Here is a 21,923-nt window from a genome sequence, read left to right as displayed (position 1 = left end):
CACTAAGGGCCAGTGTATTAGATAAGTAGTGAACAAACTCAAAAACTTACAGCACCTGGTATTCCTAGGCAGTCTCCCATCCAAGTGCTAACTAGGCCAAACTCTGCTTAGCTTCTGAGATCAGACGAGATCAGGCGTGAACAGGGTGGTATGGCCGTAAGCTAAAGCTGCTGCAAAAAGCCCCCTATTTTAAGGTGAGGCACACTAAGTGCCATTATACTAGATAAGTAATGAATGAAATACAAAAAAATACTTCAAAATGAGCTACATTAAAGATAAGAGCATTAGTTAAGTAGATAAAAACAGTCAAACTCTGTTTAAAGAACAGCTACTTTAAAGGCAATTGAATTAAATAAGCAGTAAGGGAAAGCAAAGAGCTGGTCAAACTTTTGGCCACACTAAGGGCCAGTGTATTAGATAAGTAGTGAAAAACTCAAAAAACTTACAGCACCTGGTATTCCTAGGCAGTCTCCCATCCAAGTACTAACTAGGCCCAACTCTGCTTAGCTTCTGAGATCAGCCAAGATCAGGCGTGAACAGGGTGGTATGGCCGTAAGCGAAAGCTGCTGCAAAAGCCCCCTATTTTAAGGTGAGGCACACTAAGTGCCATTATACTAGATAAGTAATGAATGAAATACAAAAATACTTCAAAATGAGCTACATTAAAGATAAGAGCATTAGTTAAGTAGTTAAAAACAGTCAAACTCTGTTTAAAGAACAGCTACTTTAAAGGCAATTGAATTAAATAAGCAGTAAGGGAAAGCAAAGAGCTGGTCAAACTTTGGGCCACACTAAGGGCCAGTGTATTAGATAAGTAGTGAAAAACTGAAAACTTACAGCACCTGGTATTCCTAGGCAGTCTCCCATCCAAGTACTAACTAGGCCCAACTCTGCTTAGCTTCTGAGATCAGACGAGATCAGGCGTGAACAGGGTGGGATGGCCGTAAGCGAAAGCTGCTGCAAAAAGCCCCTATTTTAAGGTGAGGCACACTAAGTGTCATTATACTAGATAAGTAATGAATGAAATACAAAAATACTTCAAAATGAGCTACATTAAAGATAAGAGCATTAGTTAAGTAGTTAAAAACAGTCAAACTCTGTTTAAAGAACAGCTACTTTAAAGGCAATTGAATTAAATAAGCAGTAAGGGAAAGCAAAGAGCTGGTCAAACTTTGGCCACACTAAGGGCCAGTGTATTAGATAAGTAGTGAAAAACTCAAAACTTACAGCACCTGGTATTCCTAGGCAGTCTCCCATCCAAGTACTAACTAGGCCCAACTCTGCTTAGCTTCTGAGATCAGACGAGATCAGGCGTGAACAGGGTGGTATGGCCATAAGCAAAAGCTGCTGCAAAAAGCCCCTATTTTAAGGTGAGGCACACTAAGTGCCATTATACTAGATAAGTAATGAATGAAATACAAAAATACTTCAAAATGAGCTACATTAAAGATAAGAGCATTAGTTAAGTAGTTAAAAACAGTCAAACTCTGTTTAAAGAACAGCTACTTTAAAGGCAATTGAATTAAATAAGCAGTAAGGGAAAGCAAAGAGCTGGTCAAACTTTGGCCACACTAAGGGCCAGTGTATTAGATAAGTAGTGAAAAACTCAAAACTTACAGCACCTGGTATTCCTAGGCAGTCTCCCATCCAAGTACTAACTAGGCCCAACTCTGCTTAGCTTCTGAGATCAGACGAGATCAGGCGTGAACAGGGTGGGATGGCCGTAAGCGAAAGCTGCTGCAAAAAGCCCCCTTTTTTAAGGTGAGGCACACTAAGTGCCATTATACTAGATAAGTAATGAATGAAATACAAAAAAATACTTCAAAATGAGCTACATTAAAGATAAGAGCATTAGTTAAGTAGTTAAAAACAGTCAAACTATCTTTAAAGAACAGCTACTTTAAAGGCAATTGAATTAAATAAGCAGTAAGGGAAAGCAAAGAGCTGGTCAAACTTTGGCCACACTAAGGGCCAGTGTATTAGATAAGTAGTGAAAAACTCAAAACTTACAGCACCTGGTATTCCTAGGCAGTCTCCCATCCAAGTACTAACTAGGCCCAACTCTGCTTAGCTTCTGAGATCAGACGAGATCAGGCGTGAACAGGGTGGTATGTCCGTAAGCTAAAGCTGCTGCAAAAGCCCCTATTTTAAGGTGAGGCACAGTAAGTGCCATTATACTAAATAAGTAATGAATGAAATACAAAAAAATACTTCAAAATGAGCTACATTAAAGATAAGAGCATTAGTTAAGTAGTTAAAAACAGTCAAACTCTGTTTAAAGAACAGCTACTTTAAAGGCAATTGAATTAAATAAGCAGTAAGGGAAAGCAAAGAGCTGGTCAAACTTTGGCCACACTAAAGGCCAGTGTATTAGATAAGTAGTGAAAAACTCAAAGACTTACAGCACCTGGTATTCCTAGGCAGTCTCCCATCCAAGTACTAACTAGGCCCAACTCTGCTTAGCTTCTGAGATCAGACGAGATCAGGCGTGAACAGGGTGGGATGGCCGTAAGCAAAAGCTGCGGCAAAAAGCCCCCTATTTTAAGGTGAGGCACACTAAGTGTCATTATACTAGATAAGTAATGAATGAAATACAAAAAAATACTTCAAAATGAGCTACATTAAAGATAAGAGCATTAGTTAAGTAGTTAAAAACAGTCAAACTCTGTTTAAAGAACAGCTACTTTAAAGGCAATTGAAATAAATAAGCAGTAAGGGAAAGCAAAGAGCTGGTCAAACTTTGGCCACACTAAGGGCCAGTGTATTAGATAAGTAGTGAAAAACTCAAAACTTACAGCACCTGGTATTCCTAGGCAGTCTCCCATCCAAGTACTAACTAGGCCCAACTCTGCTTAGCTTCTGAGATCAGACGAGATCAGGCGTGAACAGGGTGGTATGGCCGTAAGCAAAAACTGCTGCAAAAAGCCCCTATTTTAAGGTGAGGCACACTAAGTGCCATTATACTAGATAAGTAATGAATGAAATACAAAAAATACTTCAAAATGAGCTACATTAAAGATAAGAGCATTAGTTAAGTAGTTAAAAACAGTCAAACTCTGTTTAAAGAACAGCTACTTTAAAGGCAATTGAATTAAATAAGCAGTAAGGGAAAGCAAAGAGCTGGTCAAACTTTGGCCACACTAAGGGCCAGTGTATTAGATAAGTAGTGAAAAACTCAAAACTTACAGCACCTGGTATTCCTAGGCAGTCTCCCACCCAAGTACTAACTAGGCCCAACTCTGCTTAGCTTCTGAGATCAGACGAGATCAGGCGTGAACAGGGTGGGATGGCCGTAGGCGAAAGCTGCTGCAAAAAGCCCCCTATTTTAAGGTGAGGCACACTAAGTGCCATTATACTAGATAAGTAATGAATGAAATACAAAAATACTTCAAAATGAGCTACATTAAAGATAAGAGCATTAGTTAAGTAGTTAAAAACAGTCAAACTCTGTTTAAAGAACAGCTACTTAAAAGGCAATTGAATTAAATAAGCAGTAAGGGAAAGCAAAGAGCTGGTCAAACTTTGGCCACACTAAGGGCCAGTGTATTAGATAAGTAGTGAAAAAACTCAAAAACTTACAGCACCTGATATTCCTAGGCAGTCTCCCATCCAAGTACTAACTAGGCCCAACTCTGCTTAGCTTCTGAGATCAGACGAGATCAGGCGTGAACAGGGTGGTATGTCCGTAAGCTTAAAAGCTGCTGCAAAAGCCCCCTATTTTAAGGTGAGGCACAGTAAGTGCCATTATACTAAATAAGTAATGAATGAAATACAAAAATATACTTCAAAATGAGCTACATTAAAGATAAGAGCATTAGTTAAGTAGTTAAAAACAGTCAAACTCTGTTTAAAGAACAGCTACTTTAAAGGCAATTGAATTAAATAAGCAGTAAGGGAAAGCAAAGAGCTGGTCAAACTTTGGCCACACTAAGGGCCAGTGTATTAGATAAGTAGTGAAAAACTCAAAGACTTACAGCACCTGGTATTCCTAGGCAGTCTCCCATCCAAGTACTAACTAGGCCCAACTCTGCTTAGCTTCTGAGATCAGACGAGATCAGGCGTGAACAGGGTGGGATGGCCGTAAGCTAAAGCTGCTGCAAAAGCCCCTATTTTAAGGTGAGGCACACTAAGTGTCATTATACTAGATAAGTAATGAATGAAATACAAAAATACTTCAAAATGAGCTACATTAAAGATAAGAGCATTAGTTAAGTAGTTAAAAACAGTCAAACTCTGTTTAAAGAACAGCTACTTTAAAGGCAATTGAATTAAATAAGCAGTAAGGGAAAGCAAAGAGCTGGTCAAACTTTGGCCACACTAAGGGCCAGTGTATTAGATAAGTAGTGAAAAACTCAAAAACTTACAGCACCTGGTATTCCTAGGCAGTCTCCCATCCAAGTACTAACTAGGCCCAACTCTGCTTAGCTTCTGAGATCAGACGAGATCAGGCGTGAACAGGGTGGTATGGCCGTAAGCAAAAACTGCTGCAAAAAGCCCCTATTTTAAGGTGAGGCACACTAAGTGCCATTATACTAGATAAGTAATGAATGAAATACAAAAAAATACTTCAAAATGAGCTACATTAAAGATAAGAGCATTAGTTAAGTAGTTAAAAACAGTCAAACTCTGTTTAAAGAACAGCTACTTTAAAGGCAATTGAATTAAATAAGCAGTAAGGGAAAGCAAAGAGCTGGTCAAACTTTGGCCACACTAAGGGCCAGTGTATTAGATAAGTAGTGAAAAACTCAAAAACTTACAGCACCTGGTATTCCTAGGCAGTCTCCCATCCAAGTACTAACTAGGCCCAACTCTGCTTAGCTTCTGAGATCAGACGAGATCAGGCGTGAACAGGATGGTATGTCCGTAAGCTAAAAGCTGCTGCAAAAGCCCCTATTTTAAGGTGAGGCACAGTAAGTGCCATTATACTAGATAAGTAATGAATGAAATACAAAAAAATACTTCAAAATGAGCTACATTAAAGATAAGAGCATTAGTTAAGTAGTTAAAAACAGTCAAACTCTGTTTAAAGAACAGCTACTTTAAAGGCAATTGAATTAAATAAGCAGTAAGGGAAAGCAAAGAGCTGGTCAAACTTTGGCCACACTAAGGGCCAGTGTATTAGATAAGTAGTGAAAAAACTTAAAGACTTACAGCACCTGGTATTCCTAGGCAGTCTCCCATCCAAGTACTAACTAGGCCCAACTCTGCTTAGCTTCTGAGATCAGACGAGATCAGGCGTGAACAGGGTGGTATGGCCGTGAGCGAAAGCTGCTGCAAAAGCCCCTATTTTAAGGTGAGGCACACTAAGTGCCATTATACTAGATAAGTAATGAATGAAATACAAAAAAATACTTCAAAATGAGCTACATTAAAGATAAGAGCATTAGTTAAGTAGTTAAAAACAGTCAAACTATCTTTAAAGAACAGCTACTTTAAAGGCAATTGAATTAAATAAGCAGTAAGGGAAAGCAAAGAGCTGGTCAAACTTTGGCCACACTAAGGGCCAGTGTATTAGATAAGTAGTGAAAAACTCAAAAACTTACAGCACCTGGTATTCCTAGGCAGTCTCCCATCCAAGTACTAACTAGGCCCAACTCTGCTTAGCTTCTGAGATCAGACGAGATCAGGCGTGAACAGGGTGGGATGGCCGTAAGCTAAAGCTGCTGCAAAAGCCCCTATTTTAAGGTGAGGCACACTAAGTGTCATTATACTAGATAAGTAATGAATGAAATACAAAAATACTTCAAAATGAGCTACATTAAAGATAAGAGCATTAGTTAAGTAGTTAAAAACAGTCAAACTCTGTTTAAAGAACAGCTACTTTAAAGGCAATTGAATTAAATAAGCAGTAAGTCAAGGCAAGGCAAGTTTATTTATATAGCACATTTCATACACAATGGTAATTCAAAGTGCTTTACAAAAGAGGAAATAAAATAATTACAAGATTTAAATGACAATAAAAGAAATTAAAATAAAATAAAAACACTGATTTAAGATAAATTGAATTTAAAGCAAAAAGAGATTGATTTAAAACAGTTTAAAATAAAAGAAGCAAAAAGTAGCACAGTTCGACGCAGCACAGTGCTCATTCTGTAAATGCACAACTAAACAGATGAGTTTTGAGTCTGGATTTAAAAGTGACTAATGTTTCAGCACATCTGATCTCTTCAGGAAGCTGGTTCCAGATGCGAGCAGCATAATAACTAAAAGCAGATTCTCCTTGTTTGGTGTGAACCTTTGGTATTTCTAACTGACTTGATCCTAGTGATCTGAGTGGTCTGTTAGGTGTATAAATAGTGATCATATCTGCAATGCATTTAGGTCCTAGTCCATTGAGTGATTTATAAACGAGTAAAAGTGCTTTAAAATCAATTCTAAATGTCACTGGAAGCCAGTGTAAGGACCTGAGGATTGGTGTGATGTGCTTTGATTTTCTGGTTCGAGTCAGGATCCTGGCAGCAGCGTTCTGGATGAGCTGCAGCTGTCTGATGGTCTTTTTGGGAAGGCCAGTGAGGAGACCATTACAATAGTCCACCCTGCTGGTGATGAAGGCATGGACTAGTTTCTCCAGGTCTTGCCTGGGCACAAAGCATCTTATTCTTGCAATATTTTTTAGGTGATAGTACGCTGATTTAGTCACTGCTTTGACATGACAGCTGAAACTAAGGTCGGTCTCTAGAATCACACCAAGATTCTTGACTTGCCTTTTGGTTGTTTGACCCTTGAGTTAAGGTATGCATTCACCTTGTGAACTTCATCTTTATTTCCAAATGCAATGACCTCAGTTTTCTCCTTGTTTAACTGAAGAAAATTTTGGCACATCCAACTGTTGATTTCATCAATGCATTGGCAGAGTGATTCAATGGGGCTGTAGTCATTTGGAGATAAAGCTAGGTAAATCTGTGTGTCGTCAGCATAGCTGTGATAGGCAATTTGATTCTTTCTCATTATTTGACTTAGTGGGAGCATATACAGGCTAAACAAGAGCGGCGCAAGAATTGAGCCTTGTGGGACTCCGCATGTCATGGACGCCCACTTAGACCTATGCTCTCCTATACTCACATAATAACCCCTCCCTCTAAATATGACCTGAACCAGTTTAGAGCCGCTCCAGAAAGCCCGACCCAGTTTTCCAGTCTGTCTAGAAGAATGTTATGATCGACAGTGTCAAACGCAGCACTAAGATCTAGTAGTACCAGCACTGATATTTTACCAGAATCAGAGTTTGCTTAATATCATTTATTATCTTAACTAACGCTGTCTCTGTGCTGTGGTGCGGTCTGAAACCAGATTGAAAATTATCCAGATAACCATTTGAGTTCAAGTAGCTGTTCAGCTGATTCAGAACTACCTTTTCAATGATCTTGCCTATGACCGGAAGATTTGATATCGGTCTATAGTTACTCAATATACTGTTATCAAGATTTCTTTTTCAGGAGGGGCTTAACAACCGCAGTTTTCAGGGCGCTTGAAAAAGTCCCAGAAAGAAGTGATGTGTTCACCACTTCTAAGATGTCAGCTTTTAAACAGTCAAACACGCTTTTAAGAAAGGATGTGGGGAGTGTGTCAAGACAGCAGGTTGAGGATTTTAGGTGCTGTATTACTTCCTCCAAAGTTTTGCTATCAATTGCTTCAAGAACACACATAGTGACTCCTTTTGAGATTGTGGTTGAATCTGACATATCTCTACATCATCTGATGTTTTAATTGCCTTCTGATATTTTCGATCTTCTCAGAAAAGAATGAGGCAAACCCATTGCATTTGCTGTCAGAAAGCATTTCACTGGGAATCTGACTTGGGGGGTTTGTCAGTCTCTCAACCGTAGCAAAAAGAGTGCGGGTGTTGTTCAGGTTACTATTTATAAGGTTTGAGAAAAACTTCTGTCGTGCTGTGTGCTAATTCCACATTAAAAGCATGCAGGCTGTCTTTATAGATGCTATAGTGGATTTCAAGTTTTGTCTTCCGCCACGTCCGCTCAGCCTTTCTGCATTGCCTTTTCATGATCTGCACTGCTGTTGATTTTCTCCAACATGACTTTTGTCTGCCAGTCTTCTTACTGACTTTCACAGGTGCAATGTCATCCATGACATTCTTAACTTTTGAGTCAAAGGACTCTAGGAGAAGATCAACGCAGTCGGCAGAAATGCTTGGCATTGAAGAAACAGCCTTCATAAATAGCACACTTGTGTTCTCATTAATGCATCTCTTTCTGACAGTGACAGATCTGGATTCAGTGGTAGCAGAGATCAATATATCAAAGAAAATACAGAAGTGATCAGACAGTGCTACATCCTTGATAACAATGGACGAAAGCTGTAAACCCTTACTAATGAGTAAATCTAGCGTGTGCCCATGGTGATGTGTAGGTCCATGCACATGCTGAATCAGCTCAAAAGTGTTTAAAACGGTTACAAATTCTTTTGTAGTTTTGATTTCTGCATTTTCTATGTGGATATTAAAATCCCTGCAATCACAAAACAGTCAAATTCTGAACAAATCATTGATAACAATTCTGTGAACTCTTCAACAAAGGCTGGAGAATATTTTGGAGGCCTGTAAATAATGATAAACAGGATGCGTGGAGCACCTTTCAACACAATCCCTAGATATTCAAATGACAAGTACTGACCAAATGACACTTGTCTGCACTGAAAGACATCTTTAAAGAGAGCAGTAACCCCACCCCCTCTCTTGTCAACTCTGCAAACATTCATATAAGTGAAGTTGGGAGGGGCTGTTTCATTGAGCACTGTTGCACTGCAGCTTTCTTCAAGCCATGTTTCATTTAGAAACATAAAATCTAGATTGTTTGTAATTATTAAATCATTGATCACAAATGATTTGTTTTTTAGTGATCGAACATTTAATAATGCTAGCTTGATGGTAGTACTTTTGTTTCTATAGAAGTCTGAGTTTGTTGTCTAATGGGCCGCAGATTAGATTTGTCAGTTGTACGCCTTGAGAAGGCCTTAGACTTTCTATCCTGTAATAAGACGGAGATAGTGAGAGACACACTGGGTTCCCGCTTGTTTTCCAAACATCCCTGGAAGTTTTTGCTGTAGTCGCGGGGACCCAAACACATCACTGAGAGCTGTTATCAGTTGTTTTTGCTTTACCAGCTGCAGATGGAGGAGGGATGGCCTGGCGCTGTCGCAGCGGCCGAAGAGCTCTCGCTGGAGGAGGGGCGAGCTGGGCCCAGCGGCCTTGGAGGCGGTGGTGCCCGCCGCTTTGTAGTTGATAACTGGGGGCTCGCAGCAAAGGAGTGGGAGAGTCTGGTTTTAGCCACCAGTTCCTCCATTTTTGTGAGAAGCTGAGAAGTGGCGATGCTTGAGAGAGGGATAATGTCTCTGGTAAACAGAGCATTGGTGTTTCCGTGGCAGAATTATGCTGTCCTGGCTTCCTGGCTGATTACCAGAGAGTCGCCCTTCGGCTCTGAGTCCTGGAGCCGTTGTTGTGCGTCACATTGTGTCTGTGATGGGCTCTGCGGCAGGGCTCAACTGTGATAGTGTCCACAGACAGTGCTTGTTGTGGCTCTGTGGTGTTTTCAGTGTCCTTGTGGGATGTGTCGACCAGATGATGACTCTGAGGCTGATATGAAGTCCTGTCGCCATCCATACTTTGTCCAGGTGTGTGTGCCATTCATGTTGAGTGGACTGGCACACTCTGCTGATGGATGACGGAGTGAAAAATAGATGTTGTCCTTTAACACTCTCGCACCAAGTTTGTTTGGGTGAAGGCCATCCAGTTTAAACAGTTGTCTGTGTCCCCAGAACAGATTGAAGTTGTCGATGAAGTTGACTCTTTTTTGACTGCAGGTTCTTTGTAGCCAAGTATTCAGTCCAAGCAACCGTGAAAACATGTTTGTTCCCCTTGCTGGGAGTGGTCCACTGATGAACGACTGACTTCAACTCTTTGAAGTGTTTCGATAAGTTCACTGAAGTCCCTCTTCAGGAGTTCTGATTGCTCCTTACGAATGTCATTCTTCCCCACATGGATGATGACTCGTTTTGCAGTCTTGTGCTTCATTAGAACGTTCTGAAGTCCATAGTTTACATCAGAGACGGTCGCTTGAGGAAAGCAGCATGTAGTTGTCGCTCTGCTCCTGACGCTTCTGATAATGGAGTCTCCGACTATCAGAGTTCTGGGCCCGCTTCTCTGTGATCTGAACGCCGCTGTCTGCTCGACCTTGAGCGCCTGTTTGTAGCGGTGTTAGCTACTGGCTGATATGACTCCTGCTCAGTCACTTTCGGGATTCTCACCCAAATTCGTTAAAGATTCAAATCTGTTCTCGAGCTGTACAGGGGTGGTAAAATACCAGTTTTTCCAAGCCTTCTCATGGCCATGTCTGGGGTAGATGATGCCACAGCGGCAATATGAGATACTCGTGACAGTCTGATGTCTCGAGTGCCTTTGGGTCTCGCTCCCCTGTCTTTGCCACTGATTTGTGTGTTGATCAGCTTTAGCTTGATTCGCTACATTTGTATACTGTCGAGATTGATTCGATTCACAGGACTCACCGCTGTGGGCTGAGGGGGTCCGTGATGATCTGCTGTGTGATCTGCTTGTTTTGGGAGTCCAGCAAGTAACTTTGTTTCAAGAGCCACAATCCTTTGTAGCAGTCTGTGGCAGTTTGTGCAGCAAGTAGATTCCAGAAGAGGCATTTTCTTTCTTGTTTGTTGAAAATAGGAAGCTGTGTTTTCCTGCCTCCGAATGTAAGCTGCTAGCAGCGGGAGGCAGATAATCTAGTTCTTCGTAGTAGCTATTATTGCAATCCCGAAAGTTTTTGCCAAATATGTGTTGTTTGAGCACTGTGCTATATGCTGAAGTTAAAACTTAGTAAAATCAGAAAAAAAGTAGATAAAAGTAGATAAAAAGAAGCAAAGCGCGAGCAGTAAGCAAGAGCGTCCGAACAGTCGCGAAGTCGGAAGCAGAGCTCTTTGCTTTCCTTACTGCTTTTTTAATTCAATTGCCTTTAAAGTAGCTGTTCTTTAAACAGAGTTTGACTGTTTTTAACTACTTTAACTAATGCTTTCAGTAAGGGAAAGCAAAGAGCTGGTCAAACTTTGGCCACACTAAGGGCCAGTGTATTAGATAAGTAGTGAAAAACTCAAAAACTTACAGCACCTGGTATTCCTAGGCAGTCTCCCATCCAAGTACTAACTAGGCCCAACTCTGCTTAGCTTCTGAGATCAGACGTGAACAGGGTGGTATGGCCGTAAAGCGTAAAGCTGCTGCAAAAAGCCCCTATTTTAAGGTGAGGCACACTAAGTGCCATTATACTAGATAAGTAATGAATGAAATACAAAAAATACTTCAAAATGAGCTACATTAAAGATAAGAGCATTAGTTAAGTAGTTAAAAACAGTCAAACTCTGTTTAAAGAACAGCTACTTTAAAGGCAATTGAATTAAATAAGCAGTAAGGGAAAGCAAAGAGCTGGTCAAACTTTGGCCACACTAAGGGCCAGTGTATTAGATAAGTAGTGAAAAACTCAAAAACTTACAGCACCTGGTATTCCTAGGCAGTCTCCCATCCAAGTACTAACTAGGCCCAACTCTGCTTAGCTTCTGAGATCAGACGAGATCAAGCGTGAACAGGGTGGTGTGGCCGTAAGCTAAAGCTGCTGCGAAAAGCCCCCTATTTTAGGGTGAGGCACACTAAGTGCAATTATACTAGAAAAGTAATGAATAAAATACAAAAAAATACTTCAAAATGAGCTACATTAAAGATAAGAGCATTAGTTAAGTAGTTAAAAACAGTCAAACTCTGTTTAAAGAACAGCTACTTTAAAGGCAATTGAATTAAATAAGCAGTAAGGGAAAGCAAAGAGTTGGTCAAACTTTGGCCACACTAAGGGCCAGTGTATTAGATAAGTAGTGAAAAAACTCAAAAACATACAGCACCTGGTATTCCTAGGCAGTCTCCCATCCAAGTACTAACTAGGCCCAACTCTGCTTAGCTTCTGAGATCAGGCGTGAACAGGGTGGTATGGCCGTAAGCGAAAGCTGCTGCAAAAAGCCCCCTATTTTAAGGTAAGGCACACTAAGTCCCTTTATACTAGATAAGTAATGAATGAAATACAAAAAAATACTTCAAAATGAGCTACATTAAAGATAAGAGCATTAGTTAAGTAGTTAAAAACAGTCAAACTCTGTTTAAAGAACAGCTACTTTAAAGGCAATTGAATTAAATAAGCAGTAAGGGAAAGCAAAGAGCTGGTCAAACTTTGGCCACACTAAGGGCCAGTGTATTAGATAAGTAGTGAAAAAACTAAAAAACTTACTGCACCTGGTATTCCTAGGCAGTCTCCCATCCAAGTACTAACTAGGCCCAACTCTGCTTAGCTTCTGAGATCAGACGAGATCAGGCGTGAACAGGGTGGTATGGCCGTAAGCTTAAAGCTGCTGCAAAAGCCCCCTATTTTAAGGTGAGGCACACTAAGTGCCATTATACTAAAGTAATGAATGAAATACAAAAAAACTTCAAAAATGAGCTACATTAAAGATAAGAGCATTAGTTAAGTAGTTAAAAACAGTCAAACTCTGTTTAAAGAACAGCTACTTTAAAGGCAATTGAATTAAATAAGCAGTAAGGGAAAGCAAAGAGCTGGTCAAACTTTGGCCACACTAAGGGCCAGTGTATTAGATAAGTAGTGAAAAACTCAAAACTTACAGCACCTGGTATTCCTAGGCAGTCTCCCATCCAAGTACTAACTAGGCCCAACTCTGCTTAGCTTCTGAGATCAGACGAGATCAGGCGTGAACAGGGTGGTATGGCTCAGAAGCTTAAAGCTGCCGCAAAAAGCCCCTATTTTAAGGTGAGGAACACTAAGTGCCATTATACTAGATAAGTAATGAATGAAATACAAAAAAATACTTCAAAATGAGCTACATTAAAGATAAGAGCATTAGTTAAGTAGTTAAAAACAGTCAAACTCTTTTTTAAAGAACAGCTACTTTAAAGGCAATTGAATTAAATAAGCAGTAAGGGAAAGCAAAGAGCTGGTCAAACTTTGGCCACACTAAGGGCCAGTGTATTAGATAAGTAGTGAAAAACTCAAAACTTACAGCACCTGGTATTCCTAGGCAGTCTCCCATCCAAGTACTAACTAGGCCCAACTCTGCTTAGCTTCTGAGATCAGACGAGATCAGGCGTGAACAGGGTGGTATGGCCGTAAGCTAAAGCTGCTGCAAAATGCCCCCTATTTTAAGGTGAGGCACACTAAGTGGCATTATACTAGATAAGTAATGAATGAAATACAAAAATACTTTAAAATGAGCTACATTAAAGATAAGAGCATTAGTTAAGTAGTTAAAAACAGTCAAACTCTGTTTAAAGAACAGCTACTTTAAAAACAATTGATCAAAATAAGCAGTAAGGGAAAGCAAAGAGCTGGTCAAACTTTGGCCACACTAAGGGCCAGTGTATTAGATAAGTAGTGAAAAAACTCAAAAACCTACAGCACCTGGTATTCCAAGGCAGTCTCCCATCCAAGTACTAACTAGGCCAAACTCTGCTTAGCTTCTGAGATCAGACGAAATCAGGTGTGAACAGGGTGGTATGGCCGTAAGCTTAAAGCTGCTGCAAAAGCCCCTATTTTAAGGTGAGGCACACTAAGTGCCATTATACTAGATAAGTAATGAATGAAATACAAAAAAATACTTCAAAATGAGCTACATTAAAGATAAGAGAACTAGTTAAGTAGTTAAAAACAGTCAAACTCTGTTTAAAGAACAGCTACTTTAAAGGCAATTGAATTAAATAAGCAGTAAGGGAAAGCAAAGAGCTGGTCAAACTTTGGCCACACTAAGGGCCAGTGTATTAGATAAGTAGTGAAAAACTCAAAAACTACAGCAACTGGTATTCCTAGGCAGTCTCCCATCCAAGTACTAAATAGGCCCAACTCTGCTTAGCTTCTGAGATCAGACGAGATCAGGCGTGAACAGGGTGGTATGGCCGTGAGCGAAAGCTGCTGCAAAAAGCCCCATATTTTAAGGTGAGGCACACTAAGTGCCATTATACTAGATAAGTAATGAATGAAATACAAAAAAAAATACTTCAAAATGAGCTACATTAAAGATAAGAGCATTAGTTAAGTAGTTAAAAACAGTCAAACTCTGTTTAAAGAACAGCTACTTTAAAGGCAATTGAATTAAATAAGCAGTAAGGGAAAGCAAAGAGCTGGTCAAACTTTGGCCACACTAAGGGCCAGTGTATTAGATAAGTAGTGAAAAACTCAAAACTTACAGCACCTGGTATTCCTAGGCAGTCTCCCATCCAAGTACTAACTAGGACCAACTCTGCTTAGCTTCTGAGATCAGATGAGATCAGGCGTGAACAGGGTGGTATGGCCGTAAGCGAAAGCTGTTGCAAAAAGCCCCTATTTTAAGGTGAGGCACACTAAGTGCCATTATACTAGATAAGTAATGAATGAAATACAAAAAAATACTTCAAAATGAGCAACATTAAAGATAAGAGCATTAGTTAAGTAGTTAAAAACAGTCAAACTCTGTTTAAAGAACAGCTACTTTAAAGGCAATTGAATTAAATAAGCAGTAAGGGAAAGCAAAGAGCTGGTCAAACTTTGGCCACACTAAGGGCCAGTGTATTAGATAAGTAGTGAAAAACTCAAAAACTTACAGCACCTGGCATTCCAAGGCAGTCTCCCATCCAAGTACTAAATAGGCCCAACTCTGCTTAGCATATGAGATCAGACAAGATCAGGCGTGAACAGGGTGGTATGGCCGTGAGCGAAAGCTGCTGCAAAAAGCCCCTATTTTAAGGTAAGGCACACTAAGTGCCATTATACTAGATAAGTAATGAATGAAATACAAAAAATACTTCAAAATGAGCTACATTAAAGATAAGAGCATTAGTTAAGTAGTTAAAAACAGTCAAACTCTGTTTAAAGAACAGCTACTTTAAAGGCAATTGAATTATATAAGCAGTAAGGGAAAGCAAAGAGCTGGTCAAACTTTGGCCACACTAAGGGCCAGTGTATTAGATAAGCAGTGAAAAACTCAAAACGTACAGCACCTGGTATTCCTAGGCAGTCTCCCATCCAAGTACTAACTAGGCCCAACTCTGCTTAGCTTCTGAGATCAGGCGTGAACAGGGTGGTATGGCCGTAAGCGAAAGCTGCTGCAAAAAGCCCCCTATTTTAAGGTGAGGCACACTAAGTGCCATTATACTAGATAAGTAATGAATGAAATACAAAAAAATACTTCAAAATGAGCTACATTAAAGATAAGAGCATTAGTTAAGTAGTTAAAAACAGTCAAACTCTGTTTAAAGAACAGCTACTTTAAAGGCAATTGAATTAAATAAGCAGTAGGGGAAAGCAAAGAGCTGGTCAAACTTTGGCCACACTAAGGGCCAGTGTATTAGATAAGTAGTGAAAAACTCAAAAACTTACAGCACCTGGTATTCCTAGGCAGTCTCCCATCCAAGTACTAACTAGACCCAACTCTGCTTAGCTTCTGAGATCAGACGAGATCAGGCGTGAACAGGGTGGTGTGGCCGTAAGCCAAAGCTGCTGCGAAAAGCCCCTATTTTAGGTGAGGCACACACTAAGTGCAATTATACTAGAAAAGTAATGAATAAAATACAAAAAAATACTTCAAAATGAGCTACATTAAAGATAAGAGCATTAGTTAAGTAGTTAAAAACAGTCAAACTCTTTTTAAAGAACAGCTACTTTAAAGGCAATTGAATTAAATAAGCAGTAAGGGAAAGCAAAGAGTTGGTCAAACTTTGGCCACACTAAGGGCCAGTGTATTAGATAAGTAGTGAAAAACTCAAAACATACAGCACCTGGTATTCCTAGGCAGTCTCCCATCCAAGTACTAACTAGGCCCAACTCTGCTTAGCTTCTGAGATCAGGCGTGAACAGGCGTGAACAGGGTGGTATGGCCGTAAGCTAAAAGCTGCTGCAAAAAGCCCCTATTTTAAGGTAAGGCACACTAAGTCCCTTTATACTAGATAAGTAATGAATGAAATACAAAAAAATACTTCAAAATGAGCTACATTAAAGATAAGAGCATTAGTTAAGTAGTTAAAAACAGTCAAACTCTGTTTAAAGAACAGCTACTTTAAAGGCAATTGAATTAAACAAGCAGTAAGGGAAAGCAAAGAGCTGGTCAAACTTTGGCCACACTAAGGGCCAGTGTATTAGATAAGTAGTGAAAAAACTAAAAAACTTACTGCACCTGGTATTCCTAGGCAGTCTCCCATCCAAGTACTAACTAGGCCCAACTCTGCTTAGCTTCTGAGATCAGACGAGATCAGGCGTGAACAGGGTGGTATGGCCGTAAGCTAAAGCTGCTGCAAAAAGCCCCCTATTTTAAGGTGAGGCACACTAAGTGCCATTATACTAGATAAGTAATGAATGAAATACAAAAAATACTTCAAAAATGAGCTACATTAAAGATAAGAGCATTAGTTAAGTAGTTAAAAACAGTCAAACTCTGTTTAAAGAACAGCTACTTTAAAGGCAATTGAATTAAATAAGCAGTAAGGGAAAGCAAAGAGCTGGTCAAACTTTGGCCACACTAAGGGCCAGTGTATTAGATAAGTAGTGAAAAACTCAAAAACTTACAGCACCTGGTATTCCTAGGCAGTCTCCCATCCAAGTACTAACTAGGCCCAACTCTGCTTAGCTTCTGAGATCGGACGAGATCAGGCGTGAACAGGATGGGATGGCCGTAAGCGAAAAGCTGCTGCAAAAAGCCCCTATTTTAAGGTGAGGCACACTAAGTGCCATTATACTAGATAAGTAATGAATGAAATACAAAAAAATACTTCAAAATGAGCTACATTAAAGATAAGAGCATTAGTTAAGTAGTTAAAAACAGTCAAACTCTGTTTAAAGAACAGCTACTTTAAAGGCAATTGAATTAAATAAGCAGTAAGGGAAAGCAAAGAGCTGGTCAAACTTTGGCCACACTAAGGGCCAGTGTATTAGATAAGTAGTGAAAAAACTCAAAAACTTACAGCACCTGGTATTCCTAGGCAGTCTCCCATCCAAGTACTAACTAGGCCCAACTCTGCTTAGCTTCTGAGATCAGACGAAATCAGGCGTGAACAGGGTGGGATGGCCGTAAGCTTAAAGCTGCTGCAAAAAGCCCCTTTTTTAAGGTGAGGCACACTAAGTGCCATTCTACTAGATAAGTAATGAATGAAATACAAAAATACTTCAAAATGAGCTACATTAAAGATAAGAGCATTAGTTAAGTAGTTAAAAACAGTCAAACTATCTTTAAAGAACAGCTACTTTAAAGGCAATTGAATTAAATAAGCAGTAAGGGAAAGCAAAGAGCTGGTCAAACTTTGGCCACACTAAGGGCCAGTGTATTAGATAAGTAGTGAACAAACTCAAAACTTACAGCACCTGGTATTCCTAGGCAGTCTCCCATCCAAGTACTAACTAGGCCAAACTCTGCTTAGCTTCTGAGATCAGACGAGATCAGGCGTGAACAGGGTGGGATGGCCAGTGCTTAAAGCTGCTGCAAAAAGCCCCTATTTTAAGGTGAGGCACATTAAGTGCCATTATACTAGATAAGTAATGAATGAAATACAAAAATACTTCAAAATGAGCTACATTAAAGATAAGAGCATTAGTTAAGTAGTTAAAACAGTCAAACTCTGTTTAAAGAACAGCTACTTTAAAGGCAATTGAATTAAATAAGCAGTAAGGGAAAGCAAAGAGCTGGTCAAACTTTGGCCACACTAAGGGCCAGTGTATTAGATAAGTAGTGAAAAACTCAAAACTAACAGCACCTGGTATTCCTAGGCAGTCTCCCATCCAAGTACTAACTAGGCCCAACTCTGCTTAGCTTCTGAGATCAGACGAGATCAGGCGTGAACAGGGTGGTATGGCCATAAGCTTAAAGCTGCTGCAAAAGCCCCCTTTTTAAGGTGAGGCACACTAAGTGCCATTATACTAGATAAGTAATGAATGAAATACAAAAAAATACTTCAAAATGAGCTACATTAAAGATAAGAGCATTAGTTAAGTAGTTAAAAACAGTCAAACTCTGTTTAAAGAACAGCTACTTTAAAGGCAATTGAATTAAATAAGCAGTAAGGGAAAGCAAAGAGCTGGTCAAACTTTGGCCACACTAAGGGCCAGTGTATTAGATAAGTGGTGAAAAACTGAAAACTTACAGCACCTGGTATTCCTAGGCAGTCTCCCATCCAAGTACTAACTAGGCCCAACTCTGCTAAGCTTCTGAGATCAGACGAGATCAGGCATGAACAGGGTGGTATGGCCATAAGCGAAAGCTGCTGCAAAAAGCCCCCTATTTTAAGGTGAGGCACACTAAGTGCCATTATACTAGATAAGTAATGAATGAAATACAAAAAAATACTTCAAAATGAGCTACATTAAAGATAAGAGCATTAGTTAAGTAGTTAAAAACAGTCAAACTCTGTTTAAAGAACAGCTACTTTAAAGGCAATTGAATTAAATAAGCAGTAAGGGAAAGCAAAGAGCTGGTCAAACTTTGGCCACACTAAGGGCCAGTGTATTAGATAAGTAGTGAAAAAACTCAAAAACTTACAGCACCTGGTATTCCTAGGCAGTCTCCCATCCAAGTACTAACTAGGCCCAACTCTGCTTAGCTTCTGAGATCGGACGAGATCAGGCGTGAACAGGGTGGTATGGCCATAAGCTTTAAAGCTGCTGCAAAAAAAGCCCTCTTTTAAGGTGAGGCACACTAAGTGCCATTATACTAGATAAGTAATGAATGAAATACAAAAATACTTCAAAATGAGCTACATTAAAGATAAGAGCATTAGTTAAGTAGTTAAAAACAGTCAAACTCTGTTTAAAGAACAGCTACTTTAAAGGCAATTGAATTAAATAAGCAGTAAGGGAAAGCAAAGAGCTGGTCAAACTTTGGCCACACTAAGGGCCAGTGTATTAGATAAGTGGTGAAAAACTGAAAACTTACAGCACCTGGTATTCCTAGGCAGTCTCCCATCCAAGTACTAACTAGGCCCAACTCTGCTTAGCTTCTGAGATCAGACGAGATCAGGCGTGAACAGGGTGGTGGCCATAAGCGAAAAGCTGCTGCGAAAGCCCCTTTTTAAGGTGAGGCACACTAAGTGCCATTATACTAGATAAGTAATGAATGAAATACAAAAAAATACTTCAAAATGAGCTACATTAAAGATAAGAGCATTAGTTAAGTAGTTAAAAACAGTCAAACTCTGTTTAAAGAACAGCTACTTTAAAGGCAATTGAATTAAATAAGCAGTAAGGGAAAGCAAAGAGCTGGTCAAACTTTGGCCACACTAAGGGCCAGTGTATTAGATAAGTAGTGAAAAACTGAAAACTTAAAGCACCTGGTATTCCTAGGCAGTCTCCCATCCAAGTACTAACTAGGCCCAACTCTGCTAAGCTTCTGAGATCAGACGAGATCAGGCATGAACAGGGTGGTATGGCCATAAGCGAAAGCTGCTGCAAAAAGCCCCCTATTTTAAGGTGAGGCACACTAAGTGCCATTATACTAGATAAGTAATGAATGAAATACAAAAAAAAATACTTCAAAATGAGCTACATTAAAGATAAGAGCATTAGTTAAGTAGTTAAAAACAGTCAAACTCTGTTTAAAGAACAGCTACTTTAAAGGCAATTGAATTAAATAAGCAGTAAGGGAAAGCAAAGAGCTGGTCAAACTTTGGCCACACTAAGGGCCAGTGTATTAGATAAGTACTGAAAAACTCAAAACTTACAGCACCTGGTATTCCTAGGCAGTCTCCCATCCAAGTACTAACTAGGCCCAACTCTGCTTAGCTTCTGAGATCAGACGAGATCAGGCGTGAACAGGGTGGTATGGCCATAAGCGAAAGCTGCTGCAAAAAGCCCCCTATTTTAAGGTGAGGCACACTAAGTGCCATTATACTAGATAAGTAATGAATGAAATACAAAAAATACTTCAAAATGAGCTACAATAAAGATAAGAGCATTAGTTAAGTAGTTAAAAACAGTCAAACTCTGTTTAAAGAACAGCTACTTTAAAGGCAATTGAATTAAATAAGCAGTAAGGGAAAGCAAAGAGCTGGTCAAACTTTGGCCACACTAAGGGCCAGTGTATTAGATAAGTAGTGAAAAACTCAAAACTTACAGCACCTGGTATTCCTAGGCTGTCTCCCATCCAAGTACTAACTAGGCCCAACTCTGCTTAGCTTCTGAGATCAGACGAGATCAGGCGTGAACAGGGTGGTATGGCCGTAAGCGAAAACTGCTGCAAAAAGCCCCCTATTTTAAGGTGAGGCACACTAAGTGCCATTATACTAGATAAGCAATGAATGAAATACAAAAATACTTCAAAATGAGCTACATTAAAGATAAGAGCATTAGTTAAGTAGTTAAAAACAGTCAAACTATCTTTAAAGAACAGCTACTTTAAAGGCAATTGAATTAAATAAGCAGTAAGGGAAAGCAAAGAGCTGGTCAAACTTTGGCCACACTAAGGGCCAGTGTATTAGATAAGTAGTGAAAAACTCAAAAACTTACAGCACCTGGTATTCCTAGGCAGTCTCCCATCCAAGTACTAACTAGGCCCAACTCTGCTTAGCTTCTGAGATCGACAACATCAGGCGTGAACAGGATTGATGGCCGTAAGCGAAAGCTGCTGCAAAAGCCCCTATTTTAAGGTGAGGCACACTATGCCATTATACTAGATAAGTAATGAATGAAATACAAAAAAATACTTTAAAATGAGCTACATTAAAGATAAGAGCATTAGTTAAGTAGTTAAAAACAGTCAAACTCTGTTTAAAGAACAGCTACTTTAAAAACAATTGATCAAAATAAGCAGTAAGGGAAAGCAAAGAGCTGGTCAAACTTTGGCCACACTAAGGGGGCAGTGTATTAGATAAGTAGTGAAAAAAACTCAAAAACTACAGCACCTGGTATTCCTAGGCAGTCTCCCCATCCAAGTACTAACTAGGACCAACTCTGCTTAGCTTCTGAGATCAGACGAGATCAGGCGTGAACAGGGTGGTATGGCCGTGAGCGAAAGCTGCTGCAAAAAGCCCCTATTTTAAGGTAAGGCACACTAAGTGCCATTATACTAGATAAGTAATGAATGAAATACAAAAAATACTTCAAAATGAGCTACATTAAAGATAAGAGCATTAGTTAAGTAGTTAAAAACAGTCAAACTCTGTTTAAAGAACAGCTACTTTAAAGGCAATTGAATTATATAAGCAGTAAGGGAAAGCAAAGAGTTGGTCAAACTTTGGCCACACTAAGGGCCAGTGTATTAGATAAGCAGTGAAAACTCAAAACGTACAGCACCTGGCATTCCTAGGCAGTCTCCCATCCAAGTACTAACTAGGCCCAACTCTGCTTAGCTTCTGAGATCAGGCGTGAACAGGTGGTATGGCCGTAAGCTAAAGCTGCTGCAAAAGCCCCTATTTTAAGGTGAGGCACACTAAGTGCCATTATACTAGATAAGTAATGAATGAAATACAAAAATACTTCAAAATGAGCTACATTAAAGATAAGAGCATTAGTTAAGTAGTTAAAAACAGTCAAACTCTGTTTAAAGAACAGCTACTTTAAAGGCAATTGAATTAAATAAGCAGTAGGGGAAAGCAAAGAGCTGGTCAAACTTTGGCCACACTAAGGGCCAGTGTATTAGATAAGTAGTGAAAAACTCAAAACTTACAGCAATCTGGTATTCCTAGGCAGCTCCCATCCAAGTACTAACTAGACCCAACTCTGCTTAGCTTCTGAGATCAGACGATGATCAGGCGTGGAACAGGGTGGTGTGGCCGTAGCTAAAAGCTGCTGCAAAAGCCCTCTATTTTAGGGTGAGGTACACTAAGTGCAATTATACTAGAAAAGCAATGAATAAAATACAAAAAATACTTCAAAATGAGCTACATTAAAGATAAGAGCATTAGTTAA

The 21,923-nt window shown here is 39.6% G+C and overlaps 6 non-coding genes and 34 pseudogenes across 6 annotated transcripts; all 40 read right to left on the bottom strand.

Moving 5' to 3' along the window:
- Positions 1 to 43: 43 nt before the first annotated feature.
- Positions 44 to 162, bottom strand: LOC122338660 (annotated as a pseudogene).
- Positions 163 to 439: 277 nt separating this feature from the next.
- Positions 440 to 558, bottom strand: LOC122338732 (annotated as a pseudogene).
- A 272-nt stretch (positions 559 to 830) lies between these two features.
- On the bottom strand, positions 831 to 949 carry LOC122338708 (annotated as a pseudogene).
- A 271-nt stretch (positions 950 to 1,220) lies between these two features.
- LOC122338696 lies at positions 1,221 to 1,339 on the bottom strand. Its single transcript, XR_006249843.1, has one exon. It is a non-coding gene; the product is annotated as a 5S ribosomal RNA (ribosomal RNA).
- A 271-nt stretch (positions 1,340 to 1,610) lies between these two features.
- Positions 1,611 to 1,729, bottom strand: LOC122338707 (annotated as a pseudogene).
- Positions 1,730 to 2,003: 274 nt separating this feature from the next.
- Positions 2,004 to 2,122, bottom strand: LOC122338714 (annotated as a pseudogene).
- A 273-nt stretch (positions 2,123 to 2,395) lies between these two features.
- Positions 2,396 to 2,514, bottom strand: LOC122338703 (annotated as a pseudogene).
- Positions 2,515 to 2,788: 274 nt separating this feature from the next.
- On the bottom strand, positions 2,789 to 2,907 carry LOC122338669. The gene has a single exon (XR_006249839.1). It is a non-coding gene; the product is annotated as a 5S ribosomal RNA (ribosomal RNA).
- A 272-nt stretch (positions 2,908 to 3,179) lies between these two features.
- On the bottom strand, positions 3,180 to 3,298 carry LOC122338727 (annotated as a pseudogene).
- Positions 3,299 to 3,572: 274 nt separating this feature from the next.
- On the bottom strand, positions 3,573 to 3,691 carry LOC122338724 (annotated as a pseudogene).
- Positions 3,692 to 3,967: 276 nt separating this feature from the next.
- On the bottom strand, positions 3,968 to 4,086 carry LOC122338702 (annotated as a pseudogene).
- A 271-nt stretch (positions 4,087 to 4,357) lies between these two features.
- On the bottom strand, positions 4,358 to 4,476 carry LOC122338658. Its single transcript, XR_006249838.1, has one exon. It is a non-coding gene; the product is annotated as a 5S ribosomal RNA (ribosomal RNA).
- A 274-nt stretch (positions 4,477 to 4,750) lies between these two features.
- Positions 4,751 to 4,869, bottom strand: LOC122338725 (annotated as a pseudogene).
- A 275-nt stretch (positions 4,870 to 5,144) lies between these two features.
- On the bottom strand, positions 5,145 to 5,263 carry LOC122338704 (annotated as a pseudogene).
- Positions 5,264 to 5,536: 273 nt separating this feature from the next.
- On the bottom strand, positions 5,537 to 5,655 carry LOC122338706 (annotated as a pseudogene).
- A 5,458-nt stretch (positions 5,656 to 11,113) lies between these two features.
- Positions 11,114 to 11,222, bottom strand: LOC122338688 (annotated as a pseudogene).
- A 275-nt stretch (positions 11,223 to 11,497) lies between these two features.
- Positions 11,498 to 11,616, bottom strand: LOC122338717 (annotated as a pseudogene).
- Positions 11,617 to 11,892: 276 nt separating this feature from the next.
- LOC122338680 lies at positions 11,893 to 12,001 on the bottom strand (annotated as a pseudogene).
- Positions 12,002 to 12,277: 276 nt separating this feature from the next.
- Positions 12,278 to 12,396, bottom strand: LOC122338713 (annotated as a pseudogene).
- Positions 12,397 to 12,666: 270 nt separating this feature from the next.
- On the bottom strand, positions 12,667 to 12,786 carry LOC122338665 (annotated as a pseudogene).
- A 275-nt stretch (positions 12,787 to 13,061) lies between these two features.
- On the bottom strand, positions 13,062 to 13,180 carry LOC122338734. Its single transcript, XR_006249849.1, has one exon. It is a non-coding gene; the product is annotated as a 5S ribosomal RNA (ribosomal RNA).
- Positions 13,181 to 13,454: 274 nt separating this feature from the next.
- Positions 13,455 to 13,573, bottom strand: LOC122338738 (annotated as a pseudogene).
- A 273-nt stretch (positions 13,574 to 13,846) lies between these two features.
- On the bottom strand, positions 13,847 to 13,965 carry LOC122338672 (annotated as a pseudogene).
- Positions 13,966 to 14,241: 276 nt separating this feature from the next.
- On the bottom strand, positions 14,242 to 14,360 carry LOC122338699 (annotated as a pseudogene).
- A 274-nt stretch (positions 14,361 to 14,634) lies between these two features.
- Positions 14,635 to 14,753, bottom strand: LOC122338684 (annotated as a pseudogene).
- Positions 14,754 to 15,025: 272 nt separating this feature from the next.
- On the bottom strand, positions 15,026 to 15,134 carry LOC122338683 (annotated as a pseudogene).
- A 275-nt stretch (positions 15,135 to 15,409) lies between these two features.
- Positions 15,410 to 15,528, bottom strand: LOC122338719 (annotated as a pseudogene).
- A 274-nt stretch (positions 15,529 to 15,802) lies between these two features.
- On the bottom strand, positions 15,803 to 15,921 carry LOC122338664 (annotated as a pseudogene).
- Positions 15,922 to 16,197: 276 nt separating this feature from the next.
- On the bottom strand, positions 16,198 to 16,316 carry LOC122338711 (annotated as a pseudogene).
- Positions 16,317 to 16,591: 275 nt separating this feature from the next.
- LOC122338716 lies at positions 16,592 to 16,710 on the bottom strand (annotated as a pseudogene).
- Positions 16,711 to 16,986: 276 nt separating this feature from the next.
- LOC122338721 lies at positions 16,987 to 17,105 on the bottom strand (annotated as a pseudogene).
- Positions 17,106 to 17,378: 273 nt separating this feature from the next.
- LOC122338690 lies at positions 17,379 to 17,494 on the bottom strand (annotated as a pseudogene).
- Positions 17,495 to 17,767: 273 nt separating this feature from the next.
- On the bottom strand, positions 17,768 to 17,886 carry LOC122338715 (annotated as a pseudogene).
- A 273-nt stretch (positions 17,887 to 18,159) lies between these two features.
- Positions 18,160 to 18,278, bottom strand: LOC122338735 (annotated as a pseudogene).
- A 276-nt stretch (positions 18,279 to 18,554) lies between these two features.
- On the bottom strand, positions 18,555 to 18,673 carry LOC122338693. Its single transcript, XR_006249841.1, has one exon. It is a non-coding gene; the product is annotated as a 5S ribosomal RNA (ribosomal RNA).
- Positions 18,674 to 18,947: 274 nt separating this feature from the next.
- On the bottom strand, positions 18,948 to 19,064 carry LOC122338655 (annotated as a pseudogene).
- A 272-nt stretch (positions 19,065 to 19,336) lies between these two features.
- Positions 19,337 to 19,455, bottom strand: LOC122338661 (annotated as a pseudogene).
- Positions 19,456 to 19,731: 276 nt separating this feature from the next.
- LOC122338695 lies at positions 19,732 to 19,850 on the bottom strand. Its single transcript, XR_006249842.1, has one exon. It is a non-coding gene; the product is annotated as a 5S ribosomal RNA (ribosomal RNA).
- A 273-nt stretch (positions 19,851 to 20,123) lies between these two features.
- Positions 20,124 to 20,242, bottom strand: LOC122338710 (annotated as a pseudogene).
- Positions 20,243 to 20,905: 663 nt separating this feature from the next.
- On the bottom strand, positions 20,906 to 21,025 carry LOC122338677 (annotated as a pseudogene).
- Positions 21,026 to 21,923: the final 898 nt, after the last annotated feature.

Source organism: Puntigrus tetrazona, unplaced genomic scaffold, assembly GCF_018831695.1.
Source record: "Puntigrus tetrazona isolate hp1 unplaced genomic scaffold, ASM1883169v1 S000000987, whole genome shotgun sequence".
Classification (NCBI taxonomy): domain Eukaryota; kingdom Metazoa; phylum Chordata; class Actinopteri; order Cypriniformes; family Cyprinidae; genus Puntigrus; species Puntigrus tetrazona.
This window is presented reverse-complemented; position numbering and strand designations above follow the sequence as displayed.